The sequence below is a fragment of the Microcebus murinus genome, chromosome 4 (assembly GCF_040939455.1).
Source record: "Microcebus murinus isolate Inina chromosome 4, M.murinus_Inina_mat1.0, whole genome shotgun sequence".
NCBI classification, from domain to species: Eukaryota; Metazoa; Chordata; class Mammalia; order Primates; family Cheirogaleidae; genus Microcebus; species Microcebus murinus.
In genome coordinates this window covers 89005635-89024226 of record NC_134107.1, presented here as the reverse complement: position 1 = coordinate 89024226, position 18592 = coordinate 89005635, and the positions used below count along the sequence as shown (strand labels likewise).

At 34.7% G+C, this 18592-nt stretch overlaps 1 long non-coding RNA gene across 1 annotated transcript; it reads right to left on the bottom strand.

Annotated features, from left to right (window-relative positions):
- Nucleotides 1–5128: 5128 nt before the first annotated feature.
- On the bottom strand, nucleotides 5129–6256 carry LOC142870489 (uncharacterized). The gene is made up of 2 exons (XR_012918855.1): nucleotides 5673–6256; nucleotides 5129–5319 (listed from the first exon to the last, which is right to left on the bottom strand). It is a non-coding gene; the product is annotated as an uncharacterized LOC142870489 (long non-coding RNA).
- Between the last annotated feature and the right edge of the window lie 12336 nt (nucleotides 6257–18592).

Genomic DNA, 18592 nt, shown 5'->3' with positions numbered 1-18592 from the left:
AGATGTGGCCTTGAGGGCAGAAGTGGCAATGACGCCTCTGCAGCTGAATACACTTTGCCATGCCACATGTGCTGAGGCTGCTGTGTAGGGGGATCTGGGGCGCTGCTTTTGGTTGCCCCTAAGCCTGATCATTCAGCTTTCCAAGAGATTCTCTACCCAATCCATTTATTTTTACTTAAATTGGACAAAATCAGTTTCTGTCCCTTACAACAAAACAACCCTCATGGATACAGATGTCCTACTACTTCCTGCTCTGGCGGTTTTACTCAAGTCCCAAGTGCTCTTTGTTTGGAATGTCCTCTGCTGCCTATGAAGTCTGGCCCATCTTAAAAAGCAATCCAGAAGGCCATTAACTCCATGTATTCACACACGTCTTGATTCTTCCAATGGATGTTTCCCTCTCTCTCTCTCTCTCTTTCTCTCACATTCTCATTTGAACCCCAAAACATTTGGTTTCTTTAATGTGACTCATATAGTATTATTCCCTTATCTTATATCTGTTTTGAGGTCAGAGATTGTGTTTTATTCAATTTTGTGCTGATAAATAATGAATGATTGGCTCTCAGGAGGAAAAAATGTGTATCTATCTATCTATAAACACCAAAATATCTATAAATAGATATGTTTATATCTATAGATACAGACATATGTATTTATATGTACACAGTTTTGTATATACATACAAATGTATTATAAATTTTACTGATATACAGAATATATGTCACATAATTTACATAAAATAATAAAATATATGATTATTGTGAATTCCATATAACCATTTCAGAATTCTCAGAAAATTCTTTGATTTTTGCCAACTCTCATATCCATAACCATACTATGTTTTGCAACTAATGAACAGTTGTGTTTCTTTCTTTTTTTTTTTTTTGCTTATGAGAATACTTAAAATCTAGTCAGCAATTTTCAAGAATACATTGTTATTAATTATAGTCACCATGTTGTACAATAGATCTCTTGAACTTATCTCTCCTGTCTAGTTGAAATTTTATATCCTTTGACCAACATCTCATCCCCAATCTCAGCCACTGGTGACCACCATTCTACTCTCTACTTCTATGAGTTCAACTTTTTAGATTCTACATATAATGAGATCATATGGTATTTGTCTTTCTGTCCCTGGCTTATTTCACTTAACATAATGTCCTCCAGGTTCATCCACTTTGTTGCAAATGACAGGATTTCCTTCTTTCTTAAGGCTGATATTCCATTTTGTGTGTGTGTGTGTGTGTATACACACATATATATATTACATTTTCTTTATCCATTCATCTGTTTATAGACACTGAGGTTGATTCCATATCTTGCCTATTATGAATAATGTTGCCATGAACATGGGAGTTCAGACATCTCTTCAACATACTGATTTAATTTTCTTTGGATATACATCCAGTAGTGGGATCACTGGATGAGAACAAATATATTTCTGACATGCTGGTTGATATTTTATGTGAATAAGCAAGACAAACGTGAAACCAGGCAGATATATGTTGGAACTTTACTTATTTTTTAGTAATATGAGTGACTTTGCTGATTTGGGTAACAGTGTTGAATAGTGAAAGAATATTTTCTCAATCCTTTGTAATATTTACAATGTAACAATCACAGATATGACATACTTTTAAGTTTAAAATACATTATTAACATTTTATCCATCACTTTATTAAACCTAGAAAATCAACAACAACAAATCATACCCTGATTTGTAATGTTTGCCAATTTACATGGTGTAAATATTCCCACCATGGCTAACTTCAAACTACCAACGTAATGTGATATAATACAAAATTGGGAAGAGATGCAGAGTCACACACTATTATTTCCACTAAAGAGATTCAACAGATGTAAATAATCTCAAGAGCATAGGTAATAGTAAAATATAGGAAAATGATTAGGGAATGATGATTAACAGTGACTAGGTTTAACCAGCTTACAAAACTTTTGAAAATTTAGCAATTGACTCATGAGATTATACAAATTAGCTTTGACATAGCACTGAATTACTGTTATTCTAAACATTGTACCAGGTTCCATGGGGATATAGAGTAGATACCTAGTAAATTTTCACTGTTTTAAACATAATTTTGTGTTTTGGCACATATTTGAGCTCATTCTTTCTAGGATCTGCCAAGACATTCTCAAAGGCAATTGCAAAGTCTAAATTTACTTTAGGCCCTATGACCCAAGGAGCGGGTCGGGTGCTCACATCATTAATTATCTGTGGCTCAACACTGCCTTGGAGATTACAGGGAGAGAAACAAAAAGAGTTTTCCTCATTAGTTACCCCAAAACCAATACAACCACCAGGTTTTCCATAAATAGAATAGTGTGCTGACCTTGTATCTTTAAATAACTCCTGATAATTACATGGGCCTTGGATTTTCTTAGTACTATTTTTGGATTATCACTAGGAGTGCAAAATACTGTAGGCCCCAGATGCTTGAACTGGAGGAATTCAAAGGACCATGTGTAACAGTTAAAATTTTGCATTCAAGCAGATCTGTATTAAAATACCGTTTTACCCTTAAAAGTTTTGTGCTTTTAGTTAAGTTATTTAACCTAAATGAGTTTCCTTACTTACTAAATGAGAACTACTTTATTGGCAATTATAAGTTATTAATACATATAAACTAAATGAATATAATGCCAGCCCAGGGCTTCGGTTATCTGGTGAATTGAGTATATGCAAGGACAGCACAGTGTGCCCTCCCACTCATCTTTACCCCCCCCTACAAAAAAATTACTTTCATTAAGAAAGAAAACATACTTTTAACTCTCAGTGATCTCCCCTCTTCCTTACTTTCGATAGCCCTTTATTGTCTGGATTTCTTGTTTATTTATATCTGGTTGTACATTTTTCTTAATTGTTTAATCTTTGCATGTCTGGTTTTCCCATTTCTTTATCCTTTTTACTACCTCACATCACATGCTCACTCCGAGCTAGATGGTAAGCTCCTGAGGTCTGGGATCTTAACATAATTTTTCATGGATTTTCACCAGTTTATAGTGTCTAGTAAATGTTTAGATACGTAGGAATCAATGATTATCTGCAGAAATTTGACTCCCTAATCCTGGGGAAGAAATAAAAATTCTCCTAAATAACTACTTTAGGTTTCATGGGCTGAGGTGTTGACTCTTGGAGACTATCTAGCCTCATTTCCAAGGAAACTGGACTTACTCACAATTGGAGGTAATGATCTTGGATAAAAGGTTGTCGTACTTGCTTTATTACTCACCAAATTAGCAGTATAGCAGAATACAATAACCCTGATTCCAAGTCTTTTTTACATGGCAACTAAAAGACATACATCATAGATGTATGACACATTTTTAAGAAAGTGAATATTTTCTTCACTTTTCCCCTTTTCACCGTAATCTTTGTTAAATAATCTAAAAAAAAATATCGAGAAGAATTTAGAACAATAATCAGTACTTCATTGGCAGATGTGAATGAGATATAGTGCTCTATAAAAGAAAAGACTTCCTGATGGTCTTTTGAATTAATTATAAATAATTAAAACTGAATACAATGAGCCTAATAATAAAAATAAAATTTATGTATAGTCCTTTTTCTGGTATACTTATAGGAGTGGAATTGCTAAATTGTGGGGTAGATGTATGTTTAATGTTCTAAGAATCTGGAAAATAGTTCCTCAACTTGGTTGTACCTTTCCACATTCCACTTTTTGATTTTAGCCTGCTAGTGGGTGTGAAATGATTTCACATTATAGTTTTGTTTTGCATTTATCTGATGGCTGGTGATGTTGAACATCTTTTCAGGTGCTTAGTAGCCATTCTTATATCTTCTTTAGTTAAATGTTTGAAATCTTTGCTTATTTAAAATTTTTTATTTTGATAAAAAGTATATCATGTAAAATTTGCTATTTTAATCATTTAAGTGCACAATTCATTGGCATTGATTGTATTTACAATGTAATCCAATAAACACCACTATTTCTAGAGCTTTTTATCAATCCAAACAAAAACTCTGTAATCATTAAGCAATAATGACACATCTTTCCCTCCTTTCAGTCCCCAATAACTCTAATATACTTTCTATCAGTATGAATTTGCCTATTCTAGACATTTCATATAACATGGAACTATATTATAGTTGTCCTCTTGTGTCTGGCTTATTCTACTTAGTGTGATATTCTCAAGGTTTATTTGTGTTGTAGGATTATCAGAACTTAATTTCTTTTTTATGACTGAAAAACATTTCATCCATATTTTGTTTGTCCATTCATCTGTTGGTGGATGTGGGTTGTTTTTGCCTTTTTGGCTTTGTGAATAATGCTGCAATGAACATTTGCATGCAAGTGTCTATTCAAGTTCCTAATTCTTCTGGATATATTAGTTGTTTCCCTTAGTCTCCAACATATGTTTTTAATTAATTATATTTAAATAAATATACCAGTTCTATGTAGTGCCTTATAACAGAGTATTTCCAATTCCTCACTTCCATTTATGACATTGTTGAAATTTGTCTCACTTATCAATATGTTATTAATATCATGTAATCACCCAACTCATTGTTATTGTTAGTACTTTAAGTAAACGTATCTTTCAGATCAACTAAGAATAATAAAAACAAAAATTTTATTTAAGCTTTATTTATTTCTTATCCAGCACTTTTATTTTATTTGTACATATATAAATGTCTGATCTATATCATTTTCCATAACCCTGAAGAATTCTTTAACATTTCTTGCAGGGAAAAATCTGATGGTGATAAATTTCTTTTGCTTTTGTTTGTCTAAGAAAGTCTTCATTTCTCCCTCACTTTTAAGGACAATTTTTCTGGGTATAGAATTCTAGATTGGTGGAGTATTTTTTTCTTCCACACTTTAAATATTTCACTACCTCTCTTCTTGCTCATATGGCTTCTGAACTGCTGCAGTTGTTATTCTTGGTTCTCTATATGTAAGTCCCTCCCACTTGGGCTTTTCTCAGTATTTTCTCTATGTTTTTAGTTTTATGAGACTTAAATATAATATTTCTGGGTATAGTTTTTTGGGTATTTCTTTTTTTTTTTTTTTTAGAATAAAACAGGTATATTTCTATTGGACTACCTGATACAGAAGATAGTGTGGTATGGATGGATAGTATAAATGACAAATAATACAAATATATTTTATTTGAAATAAACAAAAATGCTTATACAGCTCAATGGATCACTTGGAAACAAACTCTTGCTTGACTGTATTACTGAGAAAGACAAAGTTTAAGCAGAAACACCCTTCTTTTTTGACATGTATTTGGAGATAGATAAGAAGACACTACTTGGTTTTTTAAAAAACTGACCTTCCGGCCGGGCGCGGTGGCTCACGCCTGTAATCCTAGCTCTTGGGAGGCCGAGGCGGGCGGATTGCTCAAGGTCAGGAGTTCAAAACCAGCCTGAGCAAGAGCGAGACCCTGTCTCTACTATAAATAGAAAGAAATTAATTGGCCAACTGATATATATATAAAAAATTAGCCGGGCATGGTGGCGCATGCCTGTAGTCCCAGCTACTCGGGAGGCTGAGGCAGGAGGATTGCTCGAGCCCAGGAGTTTGAGGTTGCTGTGAGCTAGGCTGACGCCACGGCACTCACTCTAGCCTGGACAACAAAGCGAGACTCTGCCTCAAAAAAAAAAAAAAAATAAAAAAAAAACTGACCTTCCCTTAAGGCCTGGTCATAGAGTATAAACAATGTAAATGAATCCACCATTACCAGCTGTCATATCATATCTATGTCACCTGTGTATTCTGAGATCACACACATACCTGCCAATATACCTGGGAAGGATTGCTATATATCACAGTTACACTTGAGTTCTTGGCAGGCAGGACTGAGGAAGAGTAATTTGGAACAAGTTTTACATCTATTTGGGAGAAATCACTAGTATTCCCTTAAATAACAGGTTACAATAGAAAGATACTGCCTGGACGTTATCCTTTTCACTTTGGTTCATTTTTAGTTTTTGTTTGTGATTTACATAGTTGTTTGATTCACTTGCTTATAGCACAATCCTGCCACAAAGTATTAAAGCACAAGATACTTATTCCTTCAACATCTGCATTTTTCAAGTTTTATACTTTACTATATCCACAGTATGTTAGTAGTTCTTAAATGTTTAAAAAAAATAGATGGGTAAAACTCTTCTAAAAATGCAGATGTCTATAACTACAATGGTACTAGATGGGAAGAAGACAATGAGGGAAGGGAAGAAAGCAAACATGTTCGTTTGCAGGGAATGTGGTTCAAGTCTTTGGATTTAAAAACAAGTTCCCCAGAAAAGCTGGCTATAATGGAATGTCCAGAAAACTTCCTCCCCGCACCCCCCCACCCTGACACCCCACAAAAGGACCTGAAAAGTCCCAATCCAAACTTTGGAAGACTACAGTTATAAGATGCTAATAAATGATGATCAAAGCAGTTGGAGGAAGAAGGATGAATGTGTCTTCAATTTAGATATAGTTTATATAGCATAGCCTCTTTAACTGCTGTTGGTGGGTAAGCAAAAACCACTGAAGTAACATCCCCAAAAGTAAGCACATGGACCTTTCCACAAGGTGCCTGAAGTGACCCTTTGTTATCTTTTCTGGCTTCTCCAAGAGCAAGCAATTAAAATACTAAAATTCTAGTCTCTATAGTACTGAAATGTTTCCCTGAGTATCTTAGAATCATAACTCCTGCTATGCCATGATGAACTCATTGTTTAGAAGTGTAGTATTAATTTCCAAATGGTTGGGGATTTCAAAGATTTTGCATTATTACCAATTTCTAATTTAATTCCACAATAGCAATAGAATGTAGTCTGTGTAATTTAATCCCTGAGATTTATTGAGAACTGTTTTATGATTTAGCATATGATTTTCACTTAAAAGAAATAAATTTGTATTCTGAAATTGTTAGGTATAGTCTTCTATAAGTGTCAATGAGGTCAAGTTGTTTAGCTCTTTTTTAATCTTTACTTATTTTTTGTCTGCTTGTATCAGTTCCTGAAGAAGCTTAACAAAATTTCTAACCATGAATGCATATTTTTCTCTTTTGCCCTTAAATTCTATCTGTATTTCTGCATGGATTTTGAAGTTCTATTATTAGCTTTATACATATTTATGACTGTTTTGTCTTGCAGATAAGTTGATCCTTTTATCATTATGAAATAACCCTCTTTATGTCTAATAATATACTTTGTCTTGAAGTCTACATTGTTTGATAATCATGTGGCCATACCAGCTTTCTATATTTAGTATTTTCATAATACATCTTTTTTTACCTTTTTACTTTCAACCTATTTTTTTACTTTTAAAATATTTTTCTTATAAATGACAAATATTGTTTTATATTCAGTCTGATAATCTCTTCCTTGCAACTAAAGCATTAGTACATTTACATTTAATGAAACATGATCAGGCTCATCATCTTGTTATTTAATTTTCATTTCTCCAGTTAGTTTTCATTTGACCAAGTTTCTGTGCCTATTTACCCTTTCCTGCCTTCTTTTTAATATGTATGTTCTAAATTTTTATTCTATATTTTTATTGACATTTTGTCTTTAGCCTGCAGTATCCAGTCATAACATTTTTTCTCAAATTACTTAGGTTAGTTCTTTTTTGCCCTATCCCCTTCAATGTGGTTGTTATTCATTTGAAATATAGTATTACAAATGCCAATTTTTTTGTAAATGACTGGGTGTATGTGTGTTTTATTATATTCTCTTCTTTCTTCCTTGAAGAGTAGCGTACTATAGGACTCTTACACTTTGTTGCTTTCACTCAAATATATATCCTAGAAGACGTTCCAAATCTGTTCATAGAGCTCTACCTTATTATTTTTGACAAATGTTTAGTACTACCCTGTGGATATGCTGTTTATTCAACCAATCTCCTATGCATGAGCCTTTAGGTTATTTCCAATATTTTACTATTACAAACACTGCTGCAATGAATAAGCTTGTGCATATGTATGTTTGTATTGTTTGAAGTGTATCTTCAGGTTATATTCCTAGAACTTAGACTTATGGGTCAGAGGTAAGTACCTATATTTTTATAGGTAGGGTCAAATTTTCCTTTAGAAGGGCTAAATCAATTTGCATTTTCACCAGCAATGTATGAGTGCTTATTTCTCTACAGCATTGCCAACAGAATGTATCAGCATATTTAATTTCCCTAGCCTAATAAGTGATAAATGGCATTTCTGTGTTTTAATTTATGCTTTCCAATTAGGAGTCAGTTTGAGAGCCATTTTATATCTTTGTTGGCAAATTATCTTTTATGTCATCTTCTTATTTTTCTATTAGTCTTTTAGTCTTTTTCCCATCAATATATAAGAATTCTTTGTATATTAGGGATGCCAGACCTTTGATGACTATGTTGGGGATATTTTCTACCAGTGTATCAGCTGTCTTTGACATTTTATGTTTTTTTCCATACAATGTTTTATGTAGGCCAACTTATCAATCTTCTATTGTCTCAGGATTTTGAGTCAACTCTAGATAGCCTTTCTCCACACCAAGGTTAAGTAAGAATTCATCTCTCTTTTCTCGTAGTACTTGCAATCTGTGTCTTGTGTGAGATATGGATCAATTTTTGCTAACCAGATGTCCAAGAATCATTTATTTAAAAGTTTATCTTTACTGCCAGTAATTTGAATCATCTTCATAAATTTTTTTCCAGTGATAGAAGTTATCTTGACAGTATATTTTATTCTCAGCACCTTAAAGATGTCATTCCATTGCCTCTGACTGCCATTGTTTCTGGTGAAAAGTCATCTTCACTGCATGTTATTATTCCTATGTTACATTGTATTTTATTTTTCTCTGGCTTTAAAAAGATTTGCTCTTTCTGTGTGGTTTTCTTTCTATTTGTCATTGTTGGGAACTCTGACCTTGAATGTTTAATTTGAAACTGTGTTAGAAATTTTTGGTCATTATTTCTTCCAATGTTTTTCTTTACTCTCTTTCAGGGACTCCAATTCAAGCATATCTTACTTTTTTTTGGAGGAGGGACACTCTAGTCTGTTTTTTCCCCCAGTCTTTCTTTTTCTATTTATATTTCAGTTTAGGTATTTTTCTTTTGACCATTTTGAAGTTCATTGTTTCTTTCTTTTGCTGTATCTGCTTTTAGGCCAGTCTGATTGCTTCTTCATTTATGTCACTTTATTTTTCATTTGATTTTTTTTCATAGTTTCCCTTTGCTGAAATTTCCCACTGGTTCACACATTTTGTCCACTTTTTCCACAAGATTCATTAGCACTTTTTAAAAAATCATAGTTATTTTAAGTTCTTTTTGATAATACTGACTTCTACACTAGCTCTGAGTTTGCTTCCATTGATTGTTTTCTATCATGTCCATGTGTCATATTGTGTTTTCATATGTATTGTCAGTATTTATTTTATGCTAAATATTTCATATTTTTAAAAAAAACAGTAGAGACTAAGTATTTTCCCCTAGAAAAATGGTACATTCCTTGTTGTGTCAGGCTTCTAGATTAGTTGCTTAGTTTGACTCAGTTCTCCATTGGCTTCAAATTTTTATGATAAAATCAAGGTTTTCTTTTGTATTAAGACTTAAGATTTCAACACTGATAACTTTCTAGAGTTCTCAGTATGATTAACAGTTGAGTCACCAGCTTTGTTTGCCGTAGGAGATCTCCCTCTCTGCATTATAGCTGACTACCAGCTTATTAAGTGACTGGAGAGTAATAATTGCTCTCTGGTACCAATATCAGCTTTCTGTACCTTGCAAATCTTTCTCGTTCTTACTGATCTGCACTTAGCCATTGGAGTACATCTACTTTGAATTTGATAAAAATCTTTAATGACTCATAAGGGGTTCTGTCTGCTGTCATACCCTTTCTGTCTCATATGGAAGGTGGGTGATTTACATTTGAAGTAAACCTTCAAGTGCCTCTGGGGATGTCTATCTCAGTTATCTTGTTCTACTTCTAGTCCATAGTACACTATCCCTAGGCCCTTGGTGAATCCCTGAAAACAAGAGTCAGAGGGTGTGTGCAGGTTCTCCTTGGAATTATAATCCATCATGCCTAGCTATATACTGTTAAGTTTCTTAAAGTTTTAGTTAATTTCTCATTTTTTCTAGTTATAACAGATTCCTCCTTCCACTGCTGTATCTGAGATGACAGCAGCCTTGGGTCTTCTGTGTTTTATGAAAAACTTTTGATTTTCTGGAGGCTACTTAATTTAGGTTTCTTCATATTATATCTTTAGCTTTTCAATGAGTTAAAAACAAAAACTTATTTTGTAACTTATACAAATTTCTTTAGCTGTTAGAAGAGAGTCATGATATCTTGTATCCTCTACCTATTATACAAAATCAATCTTAGAACCAAAGATATGCCTCCAGGGAGAGACCTGTAATTTATCCGTCCCAGGATTCTATCTCAAACTGAAGTGTCAGATATCATATGATAGGAGAAAACTAGGGTTACCTTTTGACATTAACCACAAACGCTATGGAATTCTCACCTCCCTTTAAATATCTATTATACATATTTATTTACAGCTCTTTTTTCTTGATGTATTTATAAATGTAAACTTTACAATTAAGTCCTCACTTACCATTATCAATGGGTTCTTGAAAACTGTGACTTTAAACCAAATGACATAATGAAACCCATTTTTTACCCAAAGCTAATTGATATGAACAAGAGTTAATTCCTACAGCATAACTCTGGTCACAGAAACATCATAAAACTTCTATGTAATCACCAAGACACTTCTAATATTAAACATAGAAATAAGTGTGAGATATACATACATTTATGAAAGGTTAACAAAAACAAATGAGATAACTGTTGACTAGTTATTCCAGCTCAGGGTTGCAGGTGCCTGGAGCCATCCTGGCAGCTCGGGGCACAAGGTGGGAAACAATCCTGGACAGCTCGCCATCCCATCGCAGGATGCACTTGCACACACACTCACACTCACTCACACTGGGATCATTTAGACACTACGATGAACCTAACATGCACTTTTCAGGGATGTGGAAGGAAACTGAAGTACCTGGAGAAAACACAGGCAGACATGCAGAGAACATGCAAACTCCACACACACACACAAAAAAAAATCAATTTCTTCTTTTCAACATTGTAACAAAACAACGTTGAACAATATGACATTATTCAAGCACCTGCTCTATCTCTGGTGGTTAGTGTATACTTTATGCTTACTGTGCAACGTGTGACACATCAATGCTTTTTTTGAAAAATAATTTCCAAAACCCATAACAAATGGTAACCTTTCTGTGCTTCTCTATTCACAATCTCAGCCAAAGCTTGCTACAGCATATAATAATGTCTTCATCCTATCCTTGGAGATATATTTTTAGCTCTGCACTTCTAGGGCCATGAAACTCTAACTAATTAAAATATTATCTGAGTATTTGCATGTAATGGGACTGCTCATATTTTCACAGATGGTTTCCCTCCAGTGTCAGATGTCTAAATTTGTTGCTGGGTTGTCTAAACCCTGTGACTGCCTCCTCACAGTATCATGCTGCTGTGGGAATAAACGTTTGTTTGGTTTCCTATTGTTTTAGGGATATCTATAGCACTATGTGTGGGCCTCAATTAGAACATTTATTGTTTTATGCCTGTGTTAGAGTCACTTGGATGTTTGGCTGTATATGTTTCTCCCTAGTAGGGTGGGAGTACTTGGAGGTCAGAGACTGGTCTCCTTCAGTTTTCTATTCTGTATTCCCCAAACAATCACAGCTCCTACATAAGGCTGTGCAGTTTGTGCACTACACAAAGGCATTAACCAAGATGGCAAGTAAGGATTGAAAACGATCACTAGCTCTACTAGCCAAGCTTTGTGCTTTGGTCCAGGGATTGAAGAAAAAATATATATATTTTTTCTTTTTATTTTTTTTATTTATTTTTTTCCCAAATTCTCTGGGTACAAATATTGTTAGTGTTACAATCTTGCCCCTGCCCCCCTCCCTACCCTGCTCTGCCAGAGCTTCAAGCATGTCCAGTCTTCAAGTGATGCTCCCTGCACCCACCATGAAAGTGTGTACCCTTCCCCTTCTCCCCCCCTTCCACCTGTTAACCTCCCATTAACAATTTTTTTTTGTTTTAGACATTTTGATGAGCATTGTAGGGGGGAAAGGATTACCTCTATCCCTTTTTAGGGAGAGGCAAAAAAACACACTGTAACCAAAAACATATATTTTTAAATATTCTTCTGCCAAAGGCTTTATCTCACAATTTATCCTATAGATAGTGTTGTCTTCTATTAAATTTCACAAAAGTACAGTAGCCTGGAGTGCAATCCATTGCACATAGTAAGTGCTCAATATAAATACATAGTTTCTTTGTTGGACCAAGTCGTAAGAAAAGCTTTAAATTTCAGCTCAGCCTCTTTGTTAGTAATTCTTAGAGATCAAAAATATTGTCAGGAGTCCTTTAAATTTGCTTTTCTAAAGAGCTCTTTCCATGAACATAAGTACCTCTGCTGTATTTCCACCCCAGCAGAGTATCTTCTGCCTTCCAAACATGTTAGGAAGAGCTGGAGACATAATACACATACTCCCATGGAGAAAATTCTCATCATTAATCCTATACACATTCTTGAGTTTCTCAAGATCAGCTGCAAATCAACAAAGAGGTCTCCCTCCTACTTATCCTTTTCCCCAGGTTCTATAAAGTAGAAAACCTATATAAAAGAACAGAAAAAAAATATTTCCTTTATCTGTGGTACTACCAAAGAGTTGTGCCTCAAGAGAAGCTATATCTGTAGCTAATCTTAATGGCTATTGCAATCATTAATGGAGACTTAAATACACATTTACCCACACATTGGATCCACATGAGGTACCGATCCCATACTGAGTTGCAAGAAAAGAAGTGCATTTAATGATTACCTACTATGCTTCATTTGCTATACCAGGTATGAGTATATAAAAAAAGAATAAGACATAGGTTTTTCCCATAGGAATATTAAAGTTTGGTTAGAATGGCACTGGGAGAGATAGTGATCAATTCTTTTGCAGCAAGAATTGTATGGATAATAAGCTTCGTATTTCATTATCTGCATTCACAGACAGCCGACAAATTGGACTCAGAACTCCATGGGAAAGAAGACCCTTCTACTGCGAAGGCCTAATTCTTGCCTGAGCTCTTGTTTCAATTCCCTTATAAGTCTTCAGGACCTCATTCCAGCAATTATCTCTTCTCCTCCGCTCTATAACCTCTCCCACTCTTCTTGACACTTATTTCAAAAATATCCCTTCACTCAGCCCACATGTCTCTTTCAGACCCTCATCATGCTTCACCAGGAGGATGGCAGCAACCTTCCAGGTCATCTCCCTGCATCTAAGCATGATTTCCTATGCAGCCAGTACCCTACTGCTAAAATCGAAATCTGACCACATTACTTTCTGCTCAAAATCTTCAAATTCTCCATAGAATGAATCCCGTTTTTGCATGGTAGAGTTCTTTATGAATTAACTCCATTTATCTCTCTAGATCCATTTCCCATCATCTCTTTTTAACCTCCTCTTCTTGCCTATACTTTGCATGCTACACTTAGATAACTTTTTATTACCAATACATGTCATAATCTCTTGTCTTCCAACATTTGTAAGAAATATCCTTCTTCTTCATCACCTAAACCTGACCTACATCATCCTATTCAGCCAAAGCATCATTTTCTCTGTGATAACCAGTTTCACCTTCATCACATGTACTTTAATACTTTTCCTTCCTCTGTGGTCCCATAGTATCTTGAACATACCTTAATAATAAATCTCATACCACAGTAATTATCTGTTTCAACATCTGTCTTCCTCACAGGCTATAAACTCCTTGAGGATAGATACTATATCTTTTTATCATTTTTATCTCCAATGATCACCTATTTTACAATGTAATTAAATGGTTAGTAATCACTCCTAAATCCATTGCTTAGGCAAGTAACCGTGCATGGCATCAATTAGTTATTGCCATTGAGAAAACAACTCCAAGAAGGCTGGAGTTGGTGTGAACAGAAACTTCGGGTATGTTACATACACATGCACACACACACAAATTCATTTGACACTATATCCAAAAGCTATTTTGTCCCATGTTCTTCCTTCCTTCAGCAGGAATTTATTAATGGTCTACAGTGTATAGCTGCTGTGCTATGTAATGGGGATAAAATGATGAATGATGAACAGACATAGACTCTGCCACTGTGGAACTTTAGTGTTCCTAGAATGCCTTCCATTATTGCATTATGTCCTCACCTCTCTGGAAACTTGGCAATGCTTTCTTCCCTGGAATCCTTCCCTGATTCCTAAAGAAAAGGTTGGATGCACCTGGGACAGAATACCTCTACCTGTACCACCTATCATAGTATGTTGCAATGATCAACTTATTTCTGTACCCCAAATGAATATAAGCTATAAAAGGAGAAGAGAAATGCTTTTCATTTTTATTTCCCAATGCTCAAACAGTGCCCAGTGAAAAGAGGTGCAAAATAAATATTGTTTGAATAAATGAGGAAATGATCACCTGGCAATAAACAAGGCACTCACTGCACTAAAAAGCACATATTTCACTATCAATAACCAACATCTGTGATGTAGTATCCTGTTACTTTAAAGATGATTTTCAAAAAGATATGTTTCACTGCAAAAGGAAAATGATATTATTTTAACTCTTTGAAGCTGCAGCTTTAACATGTTGTTTTTTAGATTTCCTCAGAATAAGAAGCAGACATAAGTTGTCATTGCTCTCCTGCTGTTAACTTTCATATTAGGTGGTCTTCAGGCTACCAAAGCCTGACATCCCATTACTATCCCATTTATAACTATGCCATTGATTTATACATCATTTTAATGTGCCCTCTTCATGGTAAGTTAATGTCCCTAGGAAAGAGCTAAAAATAATGAGTAACAGAATCCATTTCCATAGGAATCCTATAGTGAGAAAGTAATAGGAATAAACCATTCATCCTAGAAATTTAAATGCTAAATACTGGGGGAGAGGACTGAAGCTCCACAATAGAATCTCGATTTTTCTGCATTTAATAGGCTAGATAACAATGCTAGACAGACTGAATATCAATTTTCCATATACAATTATTTGCAAGATCAAGAAAATATGAAGATCAGGATAGTATCACTGGAACACTGATTTCAAATATGAAATAGATTACATTTGATGAAGGTAATGTATACTTTTAGATTAATATCTAGCAAAGAATTTGAATGCTTGTGGCAAGGATAGCTGAGCATTAGAGAAACACTTAACTATAGGATCTTGTTTGAAACTGAGCCCAGTTAGGGATATCTTAAATTTTTAAAAGTTAATTTAGCTGCAAACCTGGAGAACAGTAAGAAGATTGGCAATTGTGTTAGAAAATGTAGTTAGAATTTAAGTTAATTTTAGCAGGTTCAATGTATGTATTTACCTTTATTCTTCTCCCACAACTTCACAAAAATGATTATGAAGGGTTTTCTTAAAGTAAAAACCCAAAATGTTAATGCAAACAGAAAAAGATGGCAGATAGGAAAGGACACTTTATCCAAGAGACCTTCATGTCCACCTCTATGAAAGAGCAGTCCCAACCTCCATTTTCTACCTTGATTGCCCTAATTATTACTCTCCCCTCTACTACTCAACATACCATAAATCACATTATATTTTATGGCTTTATTATCTGTCTCCCTTCGCTATTATTTAAGTTTCCAGTGGGCGGGGGCTTTATTTCTACTGTATTTTTAACACCTAAAATAGTGCCTGACATAGAGAAGGCATGTAATAGGTATTTGTTGAACAAAACATTGACACTTATTTGGAAGAAGGAAGGCAGATAGTATAATGGAAACTAATGTACCAGAATTTTTTAGTTTTAAAGAAACTAAAACCTAAGTGGCTGCAGAAAGAGATTCTGATAAAATGCAAGTCAAATCCAACTGAAGAATTCAAAAAAAAAAAAAAAAACTCAGAAAATTAACACATGGGTTCTTCAGAGGACAGAAATGCAGGATTTTGGGGGGAAAAATTAAATGGTTCAAAACCTCAATAAAGGCAAATTAGACAACTAAATCCTTTTTTCAAAGCTCCAATTATACCAATAATTACATTAAATGTTAATGGAACAAACATTGCAATTAAAGGGAGGAGTTTGACAGATGAGATTCAAGTAAGCAAGATCCAGTTATATGCTGCCTACAAGAGATACACTTTAACTATAAAGACATAGGTTGAAAGTAAGTTGATGGAAAAACATGTACCATGAAAACCATAGCATAAAAAGCCTGACATAGCTATATTAATACTAGATTTTGAGATGAGTATTACCAGAGAAACATTTTGTAATGGTAAAAGGAATATATAACAATGATAAATATCTATGTGCCTAATAAAAGTACATTAATATGGAAGAAGCAAAAATGAGAGAATAAAAGATAAAATAAAGAATTAGAGAATTTTTTCAGTTTTCAGAAATTTGACTTTAATATGCTTAGGTTTACATCTTACTGCTTTGCTTAGGGTTAACTGAGCTTCTTGAACCTGTTAATTTGTTTCATCAAATGAGTTATTTTCAGCCACTATTACTTAAAATATTTTCTGCTCCATTATCTCTTTCCTTGTATGAGACTAATTACATATATATTGCACATATATGTTTGCCTTTTCTATATTATCCTATGGGTCCCATGGTTTTGTTAGGTGTTTATTGTTGTTTTTCTGTTTTGTTTTGTTTCCCTCTTTTCTTCAGAGTGGATCATTTTCTTGATCTATTTTCAGGTTTATTGAGTCTTTCATTGGTTATCTCTATTCTCCTCCTAAGCTCATCTAGTAAATTTTTTATTTTAGATATTTTCCATTTTAGTTCAAGATTTTCTTTGTAGCTCTTTTTTATAGTTTTACTTATGAGCATGCTTTCCTTTACATCATTAAGCATAGGTATAATAGCTGCTTCAAAGTCCCTTTCTGCTGTTTCCAACATCTAAGTCACCTTGGGTATGTCCTCTGTTGATTATATTTTCTTCTGTGAATGAATCAACTTTTCTAGTCCTTGAAATGTCAAGTAACTTTTCATTATATTCCAGCCATTGTGAATGTGGTGCTATCATAACTCTGGATTCTACCACATTCCTCTCAAAAGTATTGCCATTTTTGTTCTAGAAGGCAATTAAATTGGTTAGATGCAAATTGAAAACTCTGTCTCTTGGGCTGGCAGTTCAAATCTCAGCTAAGTCTTTTTATCCATAATAGGGTGCTTTGAGTCTTCTCAGCGCATGAGTGGTTCTGGAGTCAGTATGAGATTTGAAGAGAGTTAACACCAAGAATTCAAGGCTGCACCTGTCTCACATTCTCCCTTCAAGGACTCTTTTCTCACTTTTTCAACAGTCATGGGTTCCCTGAACTCTGTTGTCCAGTTGTTCACACCATAAAAATTGTGAGTTTTCTATCAGCATTTTGTTGCTTAAGCAGTGCTGGCTACAGCCTGTCCCCAGGCTAAAAACTGCCAAGACAGAGAACTCACCTGTGATAGCATTTTATCTCCTGAGTCCAAATTTTGCCTGCTTTTGTTCACTCTCCTGACCCTTCAAGTTCCTTTTATGTTTTACCTAGAGTTTATAGTTCTAAACTAAAGTTCAGTCTCGGAAGAGGTTACTAAGCCATGCTGGAAACAAAAATCTTCGTCCATCATTTTTTTATGTCAAATTATGTTAAGTGCTGAGAGCAAAACATGGTAATGAAGGACAAGGGAATAATAGGTCATAATAAAAGCAAGGTGTTTGTATTGGGTGTCTAAGAGAGGTAAAAAAGTGGATCATAAAATACAGTAATGAGGAATCTCTCACCAGGTGATCCTTAGAAATCTTGGAAGTATCTGGGTTGTCTCTCAACAAGAAGGATGACTTCATACTAGAATCAAAACAAATGTCAGCCTTTAGTGAAGTAAATGGTTATGGTAGGACTGGCAAGGGAGGGTCCATTTATTAAGACTAAGATTCAGGTACAGAGAAACAAGGCAGAAGTCCATTCAGTCCCAGGAAGAGGGCCAAGTATAGGCAGGTTTGCATTGAGGCTGAGTCGCAGTATGTCGATGAGAGTTCCTTCCCTGAGTAAGTGTGGGAACCCAGAGCCTTAGGTAAAGGAAAGCTTTCAGAAAGACCTCAGATAACCTCAATTTCAGAAGCAGAGAGTCTAGAGGCAGAGCCTGGCTCCATCCATTGTTATAAAACTGGTTCACAGAAATATTAAGTTCCTAAAAGCTCTATTACCTCTTCTCCTTAAGGAAGAGACCCCAGCTTTATAGCTTTTGTATTCTTTACAGCAGTACTTAGCAACAACGATGTGCAATCACCTGGGGATCTTTTTAAAATAAGAATTCTGGTTCATTACTTCTGGAGTGGGGCCTAAAATCCTACATGACTAACAAGGTCCCAGGTGACATCAATGCTGCTGTGGACCATGCTTTGAGTGTCAAGGTTTTATAGACCTCAGTAGTAGAAATAAACCTCTTTATTTCACCTGCCTGTTTGTCTTCTAAACAAGACGGTATCCTCCAAGTTCTACCATGCCACCCTTCCAGGATTCCAAAAGAGCCCCTGTGTGGCAGAACACC